At 39.7% G+C, this 17,214-nt stretch overlaps 1 long non-coding RNA gene across 1 annotated transcript; it reads right to left on the reverse strand.

Moving 5' to 3' along the window:
- Window positions 1–758: 758 nt before the first annotated feature.
- On the reverse strand, window positions 759–9,699 carry LOC131664859 (uncharacterized). The gene is made up of 5 exons (XR_009301977.1): window positions 9,376–9,699; window positions 8,923–8,952; window positions 4,405–4,716; window positions 3,009–3,194; window positions 759–1,475 (listed from the first exon to the last, which is right to left on the reverse strand). It is a non-coding gene; the product is annotated as an uncharacterized LOC131664859 (long non-coding RNA).
- Between the last annotated feature and the right edge of the window lie 7,515 nt (window positions 9,700–17,214).

Consider the following 17,214-nt stretch of genomic DNA (forward strand, 5'->3'; position numbering starts at 1 on the left):
CCCAGTATCAACAACGTGATTCCACTCCATCTCAGTTGTAAGATGCTTCTCTGAAAAAGTAAAGGAAATGAGAGATAAAAAAAACCACGTATTTTTCTACTTTACACAAGTACAATGTCGGGTGAAGACATAAGCGTTTGAATTAAATTCACATACAAAATTAGTCGACAGTAAACAACGATGTCGTCACTACGTGTCTGCAATTTTTTTCTGTCTCCTATGCCATAAAGCCGCATAGTCATTCGGGAATCGGCTGAACTTTTTAACGCCAAGTCATCCGTACGTTGAAGCACCGCAATCGTGTGTATAATGCAGATACGGACGGCTTTTTCATGTTAAACCGACGGACTTTTTGCTAATTCTCACGAGACACCACAAGCATACGAGCGATCCTAATCAAAGAAAGTCAAGGCTCCAAAGCAACATTTTCATTTATCTAGACTACACTCGGAATGACTAGCGTCATTTCAAACGAATTTGAAAATCATTTTCTCCTTTCCTTAGTTTTTGAATCTGTGAGTGAAATTCCATCAAATAATGTACAACTCAATTTAAGTCTTCAACACTAATAAATCTTCTCGAATAACCGTATTTACTTATGAACAAAGAAGTTTAAATTTTTGTAATGCAAGTGAAAGTAGTGTCGGTAAGGCAGATTACATTTTTAAAGAACATTAATGAAAACTGAAAAAATAGCTGACATATTTTTCGAAATACAATTTTGTCAATCTATAATTATAATTTATTTTTTTATGTTATACTTTATTATATTATATTGACGAGGTTTCATTAAAAAACTAATATGGTTGGGATGAAAAAAATCTTCATTCTATACAGTCGGCTTTCAAAGGAGAAATTTCCGTGTAATACATTTAAAAATACTGAAAAAGTATTCGATGCCTTCGTCAAGGATTTAAACATACGTCGATTCAATCAGTCTATCCATCACGATAACTAATTAGCAACAGATAAAAAAAGAATCAACGATCAATTACACTGACGTATAGCAAGCCGATGGAGTGACCTCTTTAAAACTGCATCTCTCACATGGAAAAGTAGAAAGACTAATGCACATCTTATATAGACAAACTTTCTCTGTCAAAACATTAATAAGAGCTTGCTTATCGCTTACAAAATATACAATGGCACGCGTACAACGACGACAAAGAAAGAATAAAAAAAATAATTTGTCCGACACAATGGCAGTGATTGGCTTACACCTGCTTGGTCGATATTGATTGATAGGGCGCGTGCGGCGAAGGGACCGCCTTGAGAGGACTGACGTTAACGGGCCGAGGATGACACAGCCAATCTTTCTCTGGCTGGTCTGCGATGCACCTTCATCTTGTTATAAACGGTACAGGTCCTTTTCTGCACGCTACTTTTCTTGCCAGCTATGCAACGCACGAAGTGAGGCGGTTACGAGATGATACACTTCTACTAGGCCAATGTGACGCTACCGCTGTCTTGCCAACCTGAAAATCATAGTTACATTAGTTGCTTGATATGCATAGCGCATTTGATTTACTTAATGTATTTCCACTCCACTCTAAAATTTTCCACATTATATTTCCTAGAAATAAAATGAAGATAACTTTTACTTAAACGTTGTCTACTTTTTGAAACTATTGACAGTTAATTTCGTACTCCTATTCTTTAACGCTTACAGTACATTCGTACGTAACAAATCACTTCCATCTTGAATTCAAAGAAATATTTTAAATAACTACAAAAATGCTTATTATTCCATAATATTTGGCGAAAAACTTTTCATAAGCTTACATTTTTCAAAAATTTACGTTTTTGTTGATCTAGTAACATATTTATGTATCCACATCATCAGCTTGTATAAAAATAAATATTGTGAGTTGATGAAAATTGAAGGTTTTTGTTAGGCCGAGCAACGCTAAAGAATACCAAATGAGCATTAACGTCAACAATTTTAAAGGCTATTAAAATATTAATTCTGTTATGTAAATCAATTTGATGTTAGTTAATTATATCTACATTTATATATAAAATTTTGACGTTGTACAATTAAATTATATAATGTGATTCTTAGTATTTGCGTTATGTTATTTAGTATTACCGCTAGGTCGATCATGTTTACTTAGTCATCGAACAGGACTAAAACAATAATCTGTGCAAGGTTTACTTAATGATGTTGAATATTTGGACTTTAGTAATAGGTAAATCAATCAATAATGTCAGAAGAGGGCCGGGACTTGAGCTTAAAAATTACGTGGCAGTGACATTAGCAATATTCCGAAAATAAATCGCACGCCAGCCACTATTTACGTTGGAGTAAAGTAATTTCCGGTAAAAAAAGCATAATGATAATCCTTTTTTCTTTCTACAATTCATCATAGACACTACGGAGCGCTGTCTTGTCTTCTCGAAAGCAATCCTAGTTTTCCAATTTTCCCAAATCACGCTATGCTGACAGATCATTAGCATGCTAATTTGATAAATGTCCATTGTCTAGCAGAAGAAAGGGAAAGAACAACACACGCGACTCGTCGCGAACAGCTTAGTGTCAAGAAGTGAAGCGATTATCCGCGTGCTTACAGATCGCTTACCTACCGGCATTCCTTTCATCGGGGTATCTTAATCCGCGGCTCTGACTTGTACGCCAAATATTGACTTTACCAACTGAGCATGCTGGGAGAAATAGAAGGCAGTAGCAGAGACGAAGAGATTATCCTCTCGTTCCTCTCATTCCGGCAAGGATTGCCCCTTGGCCGAACGCCCAAGTCGACAAATTAGTCGCTACACGCTTGACTTTCTCGGATGGCTTTCTAATCTGCGGCGCCCTCGCGGAGGGATAATCTTCTCAGGCTGTATGATACACGCAACGGGTTTCGCCTGTCTGCGCGTGCGAGATTTTGTAGCGAAGGGTTGCAGAGGAGGCTCGTAGCCGCGGGGAGGGGCAACGTTTCTCTATATCGACCCGTCGCCACCGCCGTCCGACGTATAACGCCCACGACGCCATCGTGCTGCCAGCGTACCTGTGCGCGCGTCTATGTGTGCCATCTCATCCACCAGCTTTCATCGCGCCCTCGACGAATATCTTCTCCTCTCCTCTCGCGCGTGTATGGACTGTGCCAGACATTGCTCTCTTCCCAGCTCTCTCCTGTCTGAGTCTACGTGTGCAGTTGTGATCGCGCGACTCGGTCTCGTTCACTCGTCTGCTCCTGAAAATCAAAGTTCCATCAGTAATATGCTCTGACACACCAGCCAAGAGTTATTTTTCTTCGCTCGCTTTACTTCTCATTTTTTACCTTCTGGCTTAACTCGCGTCTTAAGAAACATTTGCGTCTGCACTATTCGGAATTAACGGTAATGATAGGATGTTACTTATTTAAACCACATGCTCTCGAAACGTCTTATGTTGGTATTACGACTGTATCAATATTTTAAATCATGAATATTTTGCGTTTTAAGTGAAATTATCATTTTCGGGTATTTGATGAATTTGATCCGCTAAATCAAATGAATCATGCTCTTTTTCCCGTGTAATTATAGATCGCTTTTATTTTGTCGCGAAATTTACATACTACCGTTCACATTAAATATTCCATGGCTAATAAATTCCGAAATTGCATGTTCAAGACTAGAAAATAAATTATTCCACTAATTTGAAAGTACTCCAGTAGTTAAGATATATATCGAAGAACAATGTAGATAAATATATGTTGGATGTATAGCGTTACAGTTTTAAATAGTTATTAATAGCGTGCATTTGCATTCTCTTGATTAGATCTATCACAGTTTAGATTTTTGTAAATTCAAAAGCTAGAATTAACATCAGAAAATTCCCGTAATTTAACTCTCACACGGTTGGTATCAATATAAATCACTTTTGTTTAGAATTCCAAAGAGAACATATTTCTAATTTTTTATTTTCACTATCAAACAGAGAATTTTAAGTTTGAGTATTAAAATTATTGTAATGTGCATGTCAAATTTACCAAATGTTGAAAAAGATTGACGTTGTTGAGAAAGTATACTCAATAAAAACAATAAATTATATTTATGAGCTTTTTAGAAAAATACTTTTTAATATAGAATTTTGGAAGATCATTATCTTTCATTATAAGTTAGCGCATGCGCAGAATAAACAGACTATTTTCTGCTTGAATTCAAAGCAGAAAGCTCGCAGACACGTACAATTCGCATGATCGACAAGGAATGAACAACGCTAGTAGTGTCTTTACAGCGGCAGTGGATACAAGCAAGCAATCAACATTTACAGCATCGTCGGCGAGTGTTTGCAGGTATCGGGTTAACTAGATTTCACCGACGACAGACACACACAATCAAAGGAAAAGGTAGAAATATCACGTATAAAGTGGAAATGATCCACCCGGAACTTAGCATTTTATTGACTTACTCTGTACGTACCTTAGCCTGGGGGCCTCTCTCTCTCTCTCTCTCGACATTAAAAAAAGGTGCCGGACGACAGCGGCGGCACTCCCGTTCAACAGCAACAGCACTAAGGGGAACGGAGAGAGAGAGAGAGAGAGAGAGAGAGCTCGTGGGCCGAGCCGCCGCCAGCGAATAAACCAATAAACGGAGCAACCATCTGCTCGCCAGCCGGCATATCTTTTCTCTCTGTTTCTCTCGCAGCAGCAGCTCCCTACGTTCGACGTCCTCTTCTCTCCCTGTGGCGCCCCTCGTCGTCGACTCTCCGCGCTGCCGCCGTTTTATGTGACTCTGAAATGAGAGCCACACAAGAGAGTGTAAGTAAAACAGTCAGTAGTTGGTCTGTTTCGTGTTGCTCTTTTTTTGTTTCTCTTTCCTCGCACGCGTAACGAACTTTTAGTTTATCCAAGCTCTCTAGGATTATACCTCAATCTGTTTGGCACAAGCTCGGTTTCGTTGAATGACTCTACATATTTCCATGAGGAACTGACCACAGGAAATTTTCCAACAATGTTTAAAGAATTTCATCCTATACACTTGGTAACTGACAACCAAAAACCAATTTCCAGGTATAGTCAATTTCGACGTGAAAAGAAAAAGAGAAGCCCGAATAGAGAAAATTTGGGATGGGCTTCAAGGTCAGACACGCTGAGAGTGCACGAATTCGCGGCGAAGCTTTAACGACAGGGTCGGTTACCTGGCATGACGCCAACTCGGCTATCCTCCCGCCTCATTCGCTCTCTCTTTCTCTCTCGGATGTAGTACAATGAAGAACCTATACTTCCACGTCTCCAAAAATCTTTTACCAAACCATTGAAACGTGCAAGTGTACGATTATGTGATTTAATTAGCTCAGTTTTCCTTTATGGCCCCACAAAGGCAAAAAAAGTAAATCGATTCATCGTCTCTCTTTTTCTTCCCAAATAGCTGTCTCTTATCTTAACGCTCGACTATGCATCTTTCATGTCTTCAATTGGAGTCCCATGCTTTCGAAAACACTTCCGCGCGTGTGTACTTGATATTCATTTCCAGCGTAATATTTGCCTCATTTTTTGCTGTTCGCGATAATGCGCGTAAATTTAGTTTATGTCCGTGGTGCTTTTTTTCATCTTGACACTTGTACGTTATCTGTCAACGAGATTGCTAGCTATTTAAAAAGCTCTGTATTATTGTGAATTTTCCACTGAACAAAGAAATCTCATTTACCGAGATACCAACTAAAACGTAACAGCGTAATTATTCCTGCGATCATAATGGTAATGAGCACGTCAACATTACAAAAAAAGCCGACTAACTTTTTGCGATTGAACGCGCGCAGTGTAACGATGCTTGTAAATACGCAGTCAAGCAAGTACACAGGCAAGCGCGGCAGTCATAAGCAAGCAGTGTAATTGTTGCAGTGACAGCGCAATCGCGATGCTCGTTCACGAGTGGTGACGAGCGAAGCGTGAATATGAACGATTCGGCACACATATTAACCCGCGCTCTGAAACACATAGCAGTATATGTAAAATTTGTGGTTCTTCTTCGATGTCACTTGTTGCCTTTCAACCAGAAACAAAATAAAGAGACAGTTGTCAGTGGTTTGGTGAGAATATGATGTCAATTTCGCGCCGGCGCAGAGCAAAAGATCGATGCCGCGCGCGCAAGCAGAACCCTGGATTTTGCTTCCCTGACGTCGTCGAGCGATAAATTAGAATTCAATTTCCGTCTAGTCTGTACCTGTGCGCAAAGCGTCGCCTGTTGTATGTTTAACGGCGAGGAAGCACGGGCATCGATCATATACCCTGCGTCTACTAAACTTCATCGCCACCGTCGATTAACTACACGATTGTTCTACCTGAACAACACAAAATGACCGAATGTCTTTTTCATTAACTGTGAGAACGAGTTTTCGAGAATTGTCGTAATATGGAGTTGTAACGTTGTGAAAGTTAAATTGCTGCGAAGAAATTGTCTTTTTGATGGATGACTTTTATCATGCGCCCGTGCTAACGATATTCGTACTTGCAATTATACTATTCCACTTTTAGATGTTGATTTATGTTACTGTGATCTCCGTGACTGTGTCCGCATCGCTCTAATTTATATACTTTGAAAAATGTTCGATAAGATTTCGCAATGGAATTAATTCCGACTGTTCATATATAGACATGATCAATAATTTAATTCGACTTTTGGGTTCGTAGAATTAATCTTATTCCTGATTTTTGAAAACGATCATTACTCGAACAAATGCAGATGGTGAAAATTAATTCCGATATCCAGGTTTCATTGTTCCATCTCACGGAAATATCTGGACCATATACACGAAATTCATTCCACAGCGTTTTTGTTCGAAAACTAAAAATCAGCGGCAGTGTAACCGAAGAATAGAAGGTAACGTCCGCGCTAGCCATAGATCAAGCGCCACAAGCGAACGAGAAAAAAAATTGGGTTTTTGTTTGCCCGCGAAGAAGACTAGAAGTCCGTCGCCGGCGGCGCGGCGGTAGGTTTAAGGGGGATAGCGGACTCGAGAATGCGGGCGGAGAGCGCGGCCTTGATTGGGACTCCCTCTGCTATACTGCTGGCCGGTTTTTGGACGCGAGGAGAGCGTGAACTATACTACTCTCCTAAATCTATGTGAAGACACATAATCGAAAGCGCGCCGACGACCGTTTATAATCGTCCCCGCCATCGGGCTAAATTCTTAATAGAAATTCAGGCTCAAGCTTCAGCTTGCGACCGAATTTCAAGCCCACACTTTTTTTTATTAGCGCCTGACAGCAAGCAATTGTCGTTTTGTCCATTTTTACGGTGCCGCGTGCTTTTACCAAAATAAATTTGCAAACTCGTATAAATGAAAATTCCTAAGACGACTGTGCGACGTTATACATTGCAAGAGCTTGTAGGTATACGGCCGAGATAAACCGAGCATGGAATTTTTTAATTACACGTTACAGCCCGCGCGTCAACAGACTAGCCGTGGTAGCAGTAGTACAGCGGAAAGCGAAAGATCATGGGAGCGCCGGATAGTTACTATTGCGCATGCTCATGAACGCCCCAGATATTCGTGACCCTCGAGGGGGCCGCCGCTGCCGCTTCAGCTATTGCGAGGCAGAGAGCGTGCATATATATTGGAGCCACCCCTGAATTTCATCTCGCGATTGCTAGCTTGAATCGCGCAGCCATTACGAATCCGTACATATATACTGTGTACTACGTGCTATCTCTACACGCAATTTCTATTTTAAATTGCCCTTCCATATATTTTACCTTTTGGAAATTTAGCGTACGATATGCTGCACATAATTTTATCGGTATTTCTACACTTTTATCGATTTCGTTATAATTTTAAAATTCAGTAATAGTTGCATAAAGTTGATCAAACAAATTTATTTAACAAATAGAGTAATTTATGTATTCATTTCGCTAATAATGATTAAACAAGATAGGTGGTTAAAAATTCATTAGCTATTTAAATGCGTTTAAAAAAACATTTATGACATTATCCTACCTCTTAATTCGTAATATCTTGGTATCTCATTCAGCATGCATGCACTTAATGCACTTTAACAGTATAAGATTTTAACAGGCCATCAGTCGCGCCATCTTTAAATCAAATTTGATAATCGTGCAGGGGGGGGGGGGCAGATGACTGTCTCACAAACATGCTATGTGTATAAACATACATCGTACATCTAACATGTGTCAGTTTGAGCCGAGAGCGAGAGCCGCGAATTTCACTTTCACTGTGAGCTTTTAGTGGAGTGTGTAAGCCTCGTAAAAAAGATCCATTCACGCATTTCCTCGACACTCGTAAACAGGCCAATATATATACATATCCAGTGGAAGATCAATACTTACACTTTCGTTGTTGTACAACGTCGAAGAGCGAAAGAGAGAGAGAGAAAGAGAGAGAGCGAGATGATGATGTTTGGTGTCGGTGGCGGCGCGCGCGCGCGCGCGACATTCAACGGGTGTCGGCGACTGTACGGGTCGGATCCCGAAAATCCGGGCCATGTATTACTGGTGTGCGAATACAGGTGCAGTGGTGCGTCTGCGCTGGGTTGGGCGTCGCCGCTAGGGATCTCTCTCTCTCTCTCTCTGCTCTCACGGGCTGTGCGTTTTTTTTCTCTATCAGAAGGGCGAGAGAGAGAGAGAGAGAGAGAGAGAGCGAGAGGGCGAAAGAGCAGCGATGCGCTCGGCGTCGCGACGACCTGCAGACTGGCTGGCTGTTGGCTGCTGCCTCGGCAGAGCTCTCTTTGCTTGCTCCGGTATATACGCGGAGCAGGCCGAGCTAGCTCTCTGCGCGCACCGGTGTAAACTGCCATTAACATAAATTATCATCGGTGACAGTTACCACCACCACTACTACCAGACCATGCCAAGCCCGAAACGGGAAGAACCATTCTCTCTCTTGCTGTCTCCCTCGTTCTGCGTACTATATATACTCGCTGCGTCTCGCTTTTGCTCTCTGTCTCTCGCATAGTGAAAGCCATTCTAGCTACACTTTACCTTAATTCGAATGTGCGAAGGATATTATATCTGCGAACAAACAGAAATTACAAGTTTATCAGTTTGCGAGGAGCACAGATTATATTTACATGTGTAGGCAAACATTCTTGCGAAAATCTACTTTGCGTTTTTATGTCGGTGGTCGAAGGGGCGAAGTTTGCACACGAGAGAAAAAAACAGACTCCGATGAAAACTTTATATCTCTACGAAGCTGCTTCTTTTTGTTTTAGGATAAGTTTGGTTGTTGAAGGTGTTTTGCTTCTCTTATCGCCGAATACCCTTATCAAGCTTTACATTTTAATTCTGTTGCCGAGAAAGAAAGTTAAATGAGTAGGACGATAAGTACTAAAAGAAGCTACTTGAACGTGGCTTTCCGTCACTCATCCAAAATTCAGCGTTTGAAATCATGAATGAAGAAGACTTGCGATAGAGCCATAGGATAACACAAGGTACCTGTTGTAACTCAACGTAGCTGTCTTCAATTTTTCCAGCGACGTAACCTTGAACTTGAAAGCCACAGTGCCGTTTTGTATAAGATTAAAGAAAGTCAGCGACGCAGCAGTGAGGCACTGTATGGTCGGTATTGCCACGTCATCGTCAAACACTCGAGTCAGCGTTGTTTTACTTGCGATCAACACTATTTGCTAATGGTCTCGGAGGGAGAGACCGAGAGATGCGTAACACGCACGTAATATTCACTCCCAGACGGGCACAAGCGCGGCAAGGCGTCGTTCAAAGTCAACTGATGATCCGCGTTTGCCTGTCGCGCCACGCTGCCCACCGCACTAAATTCCAGCAGCAAACAGTTTCGTGTGTAACGGCTGTAACGAGGGGTGGTAGACACACTATTTCCGATGGTCGATTGAGTAGCGAGCGAAACGCAATTTTGGAGCGTTTGTTGGTGATGGTAGCGCTACGAGTTTGTAGTTGATTATTTCAAAACTGTAACCGTATGGTTTTGTAATTTTTTTCGTGGGCAAAATCATTACGTTAAAAATCAGACATAACTAAAGTTTTGAGCCCGAAATATCTAGATTAATTATAACTGAGAGATTGTTAAAAATTATTATTATAAATTAAGTATTTTCTGCTCCAAACAAAATGTTATTTCAAATCATTCTTTCAACTCGAAAATTTACAGTTGGCGCAAGTATGGGAACAATTTATACGTAAAGTGCATGGTAATTATTGATACAACATATAGTTGACGAGATAATTTTCTTTACTTACCGTCGATTGAAGTTTATTTCACCAAGGTATTTTATCACTAATTTTTCTGGTATTTTGCCAGTCCAGCAAATAAATCAACAGTGATTCACGAAACAAGTGGCACTATCATATTGTGTTTCTTAAAAGTGATGTGTACAATTAGATTGCAAAGGAAATGTCAAAAAAAGACAAAACTAATTAAACTAGATGAAAAACTAAAATTATTTAACAGCGCAAGGTAATCTTACTGCTAGTCGATAAACAGAGCTGAAGATCGACGACAAAGTCGAGATCGGCAAAGTCAATTCACAGATGGAGCGAGTATCGTGGAAAGGTAAGCCGGTGTGGGCTCCACCTCCAACTAACCGTGATACGTATCCGGAGAGTCCCTCCCTCGTTGGCATGGCGCTTCGGCGCGTTCTACTCAAACTAGCAATTTCCCCTTCTCTTTGGTAGTTTCATGATGGCCGCCTAACGAGTATCGCGCCATCTAGTAAGTTAATGACTAAGCTTTTCCAGATTACCGTTTGTCTTGTCGATAATGAAACGGTAGCGAACTTTTTTCAAATACATTAAGTTTTGCAGTTTATCTTAGCACGAGAACCAAGTTCAAAGAAATGCCACAGATGGCGGAGTACAATCTTGTTTTGGACATTTAATATGTTTAGCATATAAGTCAGTATTACTCTTAGTAGATGGTATGGTTGACGTAAAATTTATTAGATTGATGAGGTAAAATTACGATTAAATTGTTTTTAACAATGATGATACAGTGTAAAGAATAAAATACTTGGACACAAGCCGCATAAATATAGAGTAGTAATGGTGCTAAAAATGGCAGATTAACATTTTTAAACGTAAATGATAAGCGAAACGTAACAGCAGCATACTTAACAATGGAACTTAAAGCTAATAATTTATCTAAGATTAAGCTAGTACTTTAACTATACTACCTTCGAAAGATAGATAGTACACTAAAGAATAGTACATTGAAGGACGGTAAACGAGACAAAGTCGAGTTAGGTAAACAGACATTGCAGAGGCTAACCCCAAAAGACATCAGAGAGAATTTCGAATTATTCAATGTAGTTTGCAACTGAAGGAAAGCGCACATAAGCGAACAAAGCACTGGTTGTGATAAGCTTGCAAGCATAATGGTAGTAAGGTAGAACAGATCAACTGAAGTAAACTTTAGGTGAAAATGACTTGAAAACTAAAGCTTCACTTAAACGTACATGTTAAAAACCATATTACTATAAGATATTTGCTAATAATAATAATAATTATATATACATTCAGCTGATAAAAAATAATCGTAAATTTCAAATTATTTTCAGTCTTTAAATATCAAAACTGAATATAGGATATGATTTTTAAAGTGATAATATCCGCATTGAAAAAATATTAGTTATGATGAAGAAACAACTTTGTATCAATTTTTCATGTGATTTTTCGAACGTTAAATGTTGGATTGAAACTTTTGAAGGAACGAATTTGAAAAATAAAGACTATCAATAACATGAAAAACTAGGATTACCCATCGCAAAATAAACCACCAGAAACGCATTTGCTGCAAAAGCGACATTTTATGGCGTATATTAACGCCCGCACGATGTATCCCCTTCTGCACAGCCATAATGGTTTTCTCCCCGGTCTGGAAAAGGCGCAAAGTGTGCAAAGCGAAAGTAAAGAGAAAAAAAGGCATCAAGGCAACTAGAAGTATACGTCAGATCGCGTGAGTTTTAGTCTTGGCACACGTATCCCTTTGGGGTAAGCATTTCCAGGATCACCGCTGTGAGAGGAAACAGTTATATCATTTCATTGAAGATGACGTCGAGGTCCGCTGTCTATTCGAATCCTCTGCTCTTCCTTGTTTCGGCGCGCAAAACGCGGGCGTACGTCATGTTTATGGCTTATTCAACACGATTTCCCGCGGCCGAGAGTGGAAGATGCTCGCTAGCGAGTTAGTTGACCTGAAAAACTGCGAAGATGAGATACGGGCATTCTTGGAACAGTTGAACTAAAAGTAAATCTACTCAGGATTTCGACATTATTTTTGCCCTTAAGGTTAATAAGCATTTGTTTCTATTCATTAAAAAATATTATAATATTCGATGGAGAAATAAACCATAAACTGTTTTGGTTAACATGTGTAATGTTTTATTAAAACAGAAATTATAAGTAATAGCGATATTGTTTTGCATAATAAATCCATTGTACGAAAGTAACGTTCCATGTATAAAAGGTCCCAAACACTATAGTATGCGATATTAAATCAAAGATCGTTCAGCTTTAGACCTCAACGCCGACAAGAGGTAAACTTATCGATTATATAATGAATTTCACCTCACAAAACAACGTATGCTTCAATAAATAATATTTACAAGCACGAGTGTCTCTAAAGACAAAATTAAAATCGCACAATAATCTCAACAATGATAAATAAAGTATATACTTCAACAATGACGCACCCCATTGCTTACGATTGCTGCCGAATCTCCGCCTGTCACTAAATGTAGACCTTGTGTGATTGATAAACCGTACTCTTTTCTTCATTCGCACGATTTCTGTCTCGGACAGAAGAAAGACAGAGAATGAGAGAGAACAGAAGAGAGCTTGCTCCTCACTGCTTTTTGTAGTTTTTTTTTCCTTTTGCTTCGAAGGGACAATTTAATCATCGTCTGTGTTGCCGGGTAAAATGGTATACGGGAGCAACTCGGATGGTGTAAATCGATTCTCTCATTCCATTTAAAAATCATTTATTTTGGTTTGATGATCCCGTTCCTTTTGAACGAATTTATTTTGATGATAAAGTGTCGAGATAATTTACAATTCTTCTTTTATTAATCATTCACTTTTATTTATTTTTTTACAGATTATATTGATGAATAAATTATAACATAGTAAGGTTCTAAAATTAAACAGGTTGTAAATAGTTTTTAAGTCAGCCGCTGGTCTTTAAATAATAACAACGATAAAAGTTCAATACATTTTTATAATAAATTTCAATTTATATCACAACAATAAATCTCATAATTCTTTTCGCATGCGACTTATTCTGATATTTAACACATTTATATCGTATATTATTTAGTATAAATGAAAAAAAAAGAATTTTATAATTTGATCTCAAATACACATTAGGACGTGCAAAAAATATTAATTTTGTGGATTGACATTATATAAAATAGAATCGGTTTTTACAAAAGAGTTTATTTTAATTTACTTTCTGTCATAAAACTGAGCTCACCTGGATAACATACTATTGAGTAATGTCACATTATTGTGCCACGAATGAAATCGTTCTTCCGCATAACAATATTTATTACAATTGAAAGTTCGCTACAAAAACGTTCAACCACTATAATCACACTTTTGGCGAAAACTTCTCCATAGTGATCCTCCCACTCTTTCAATTATTCTTGTTTCGTTGCGTTCGTCCTTTTCACGGCTACGTATGTGCTACTTCGTGGCATAGAGAAAAGGAAGGAGGAAGGGGGAGGCTGGCAACATAAGCGTTAACCTCACCAGGCGCGAAACTATTACAATTCCTCGAGAGCTCGCGGCGTGGTGAGGAAGCTATAGGACTTAGCCACCACCACCCCCGGCATCGTGCCCGTCAAGGGAGATTTATAGCAACTCGAATTCCTCGACTGCTAGTCGGGGCTGCACGTCGAACGAAACGAGTAGACCAGCTCGCGTACTCTCTATGTACCTATATATACTGAAAACTGGTTAATGCGTGAGACTGAAATGGTCGGCGTTGTTTGTCGAAAAAGCTTGATGACAATATGCCCATGTTTAATTATTTATTTATTAATTTCAAAAAAAATAATCTAACGTAAATATCTATTAATTGATTGGTGAAAGTAAGTTAGTCTTGCGAGTTGTAGTATGAATGAAACTTCTGTAAGATTATACACTTATGCAAAATATGTTTGAACTGATATTTGGAAGAAAAGTATATGCACTGAAAAAATATCGACAAAAAGTGGCATCATTGATTGGATTTTGTTTTCGGTAAGCGGGTAAGTACAAGAATTGCACAGGTGAAGAATGACAATAACAACATGCGTTTAGATGCATAATAAAGGGGAAAAAGTTTTCAATGCTAGCGCCAGGCAGTGACGACTGTCGGCTCTCTTCCGCTCGTCGCGTTCCACTGGCAGACGTCGACGTCGAGAACGAGTGACTTCGCCACCTTATTATACGCCCGAACCGCTGACAGGCTCGCGGCGTCGACGTGCCTTGGAGCCACTCGTCACATCACTTGAGAAAGACGGAAAAAAGAACTAAACGACGCTCACGCAAACAGACAAAATAGACGATGCGAAACAATGTTGCGAAAAACTCTTTTCGTGTGCGGTAGGACGATTCTCTTTCAGTTGTCTGCTTGTCCAAAGTCAAAAAACGACATATCAATTATTCATGGGATCATTGTTTTTTCTTCTACTTAACATATTACGTTAATTTTCAGTACAATTGAGAAAAGATCTTTCTTTAAATTGTAGTAAGAAAGACGATTATTGTCTGAAAAAGTTGGCGTGTGCGTAAAAATCAATTAACAACTTCCTTCACTCATTCTTTTTATATACGATACAAGGTATGAAGTATAAGTTATCAAACATATTGAATAAAACATACATTATATTGTGGTTCGTTGTCTGAACATATAAGTAATTAAGAAGTTTAAGACAATGTCGTACATGGTATGTATAGTAACAATAAAACGAAAACTTTAAGAAATAACAATTAATTTGATAAATTAAACATTGTGGCTTACTCTATGGGTGTATAAATATATAGTTCATGGTAATTACATGAATAGTAGTATTTAATCATAGTAAGTCAGGTGGACACGGAATGGATTCTGGCAAAAAATAGTTTAATAAATGTTAAATTAGTACTAGAAACAGAAATAGTATCTAGAAATATTTTGAAAAAGATTCAATTGCTATTAATTCATCAGTAACTGCAGTGAAAAATCGAAGCAAACGATAATTGAGTCAGCAGGAACAGCGAAATGGAGTGCGAATCAACAGATTCCCCATAAAATGCAGCGGTCGAGGTAGTAAAACCGAGCAGCGCGGTATAAAAGAAATAAATGTCGCCCTGAAAGAATTACACTGAAAGTAGACCGGTTGCCGCTGGCGCGCGCGAGGAAGAGACGGCGGCAGCGGCGGCAACGCAGCACACATGAACGCGCACTGCCGGTGAACGGAATTTACGAGATAACAGCACCACTTCACCCTTTATCCCTTCCGCTCTTCTCTCTCTCTCTCTCCCTCAACAGGTGGTCGTTTTACTCTCGAAACTTGCTCTATTGTAATTTATATTTTAATTGATTTGTGCGTACCTCGATAATGACTATTTCAACACCTTTGCGCGAAAACGGATTCACAGAGATACCTCTCAGCAGTGATATTTTTTGAAGATTCCGTTCAACGTTAAACTAGACCGATTAGACTCTAGACATATTTATGAATGTTCATTGATAGATATTGAAGATATCGCTTTCAAAAACAGCTAGTCCTCGTATTGTCTTGAAATTTACGACTGGCTTGTCCCAAAAGTCGCGATACATTACGGAAACAGAGACACAGTTTTGCGTGGACATTGCACGACAGCGTCGAGACAGGTCGCTCGACTTTTACCGTAAATTACGAACGGTAAAAGTGAGCATTCTGAAGAAACCCCTTCTCAGTGTGAGAGACCTTGAGGTGTAGCGGCAAGCCACTTGCGGTGGAAAAGTTATCGAAGAAAAGGGTCGACCTATGCAAATGGCGCTTTTGGATTTGCGTGAAGGTCGCGCAAATTTCGCGCAAACGGGTTCCGCTTGTAAATCACTTCACACGAAATCCCTACGGGGGCAGTCTCTTTCCTTTCCAAAGGCTTGCTTGTACGCTCTCCTTTTGCACCGGCGTGACGTCGTCGTCTTGCGTTGCTGCGGCGTATTTTTAGAAAAAGTGCACTTCTCGATTCTGCTGCCCTTCCCCACGCGAGTAACATTTCTCTTTTGTTTTTCTCGTAAGTCATATTGTCATTTTGATTTAATTTCGGTTTTAGCAGCTCAGACACAGTGGAAATTTGGGATGAATACGAAGCGATCAATTTCATGCCAACATATCAATTGAATAAAATTTCGTTGTATAAGTACTCGTCGGATCGCGTGACATTGAATAAGCAAGCTGCTAGTGTAGCGCGTGATTAATATTTAGTTGAAAGAGTCAAGTGCTATCAGCCACTTGAACAAGTGTCACCTCTTATATATCTGTAAGCTTTTTTACAGTTTTTTTTTTCGTAGCGCAATTAATATTTCGAAGAAAAGTCATCTTTAACTGAAAAGAGAAATTCAAGCATCGAAATATTTGTGTATTTGAATGAATGCACTTTTGAGACAGAAGCATTGTTAGACGAAACGAGCAATGGCTGCAAGCACCGCTCGCGTTATGGGGGCAAACGCAGGCATATTTGCATCGCGAACCAGTGGCGCATAAAGTCTCGTCCCCTCTTTTGTTGGTGCAGTGTGCCTCGTGCCTCCCACGTGAGAGCCTGGTCTGTCAGTCAGCAGCAGCTTCTCTTTGCGAAAGTCGTTGTACAGTCTCTTCTTGTTGCGTTCGTCATCGGCGTCGTCTCTTGTCCATTATGCGCGCCACAAAGCCGATCTCTAGAAACCTCCCTGCTTCTGGCGCTACGCATACACACATCACCCGGGCATTCCTGCATACGATTAAGTCCGCGTAGCAGTAAGCACTGACTTTGGCCCTTGTTTTTTTTGTCAGCAGCAGCAGTGCGTCTGCTTTTCTTCGTCCCCGCGCGTGTCTACGTCACATTTGCCGTACTGCTTCTTTCCTCTTAATGTCAATTGCGTGAACGCGATCTTGCGAAACTGGGTTAGAGTTTCCGCACCAATGAAGAGACTTGTGCGTGTCCGCAATATTTTCACACATGACGCTTATGTAAATATAATTTTTTCATAAACACTTGATAAGCTTTGCATTTTTTTTTCGCGAACAATAAATTTTGTACTTCGGTGCACGAAATATGGCATAAAGTGTGTCATTCCGAATTAGGATGTCATCT

This window comes from Phymastichus coffea, unplaced genomic scaffold (assembly GCF_024137745.1).
Source record: "Phymastichus coffea isolate CEN01 unplaced genomic scaffold, Cenicafe_Pcof_1.1 PCOF00046, whole genome shotgun sequence".
Lineage (NCBI taxonomy): Eukaryota > Metazoa > Arthropoda > Insecta > Hymenoptera > Eulophidae > Phymastichus > Phymastichus coffea.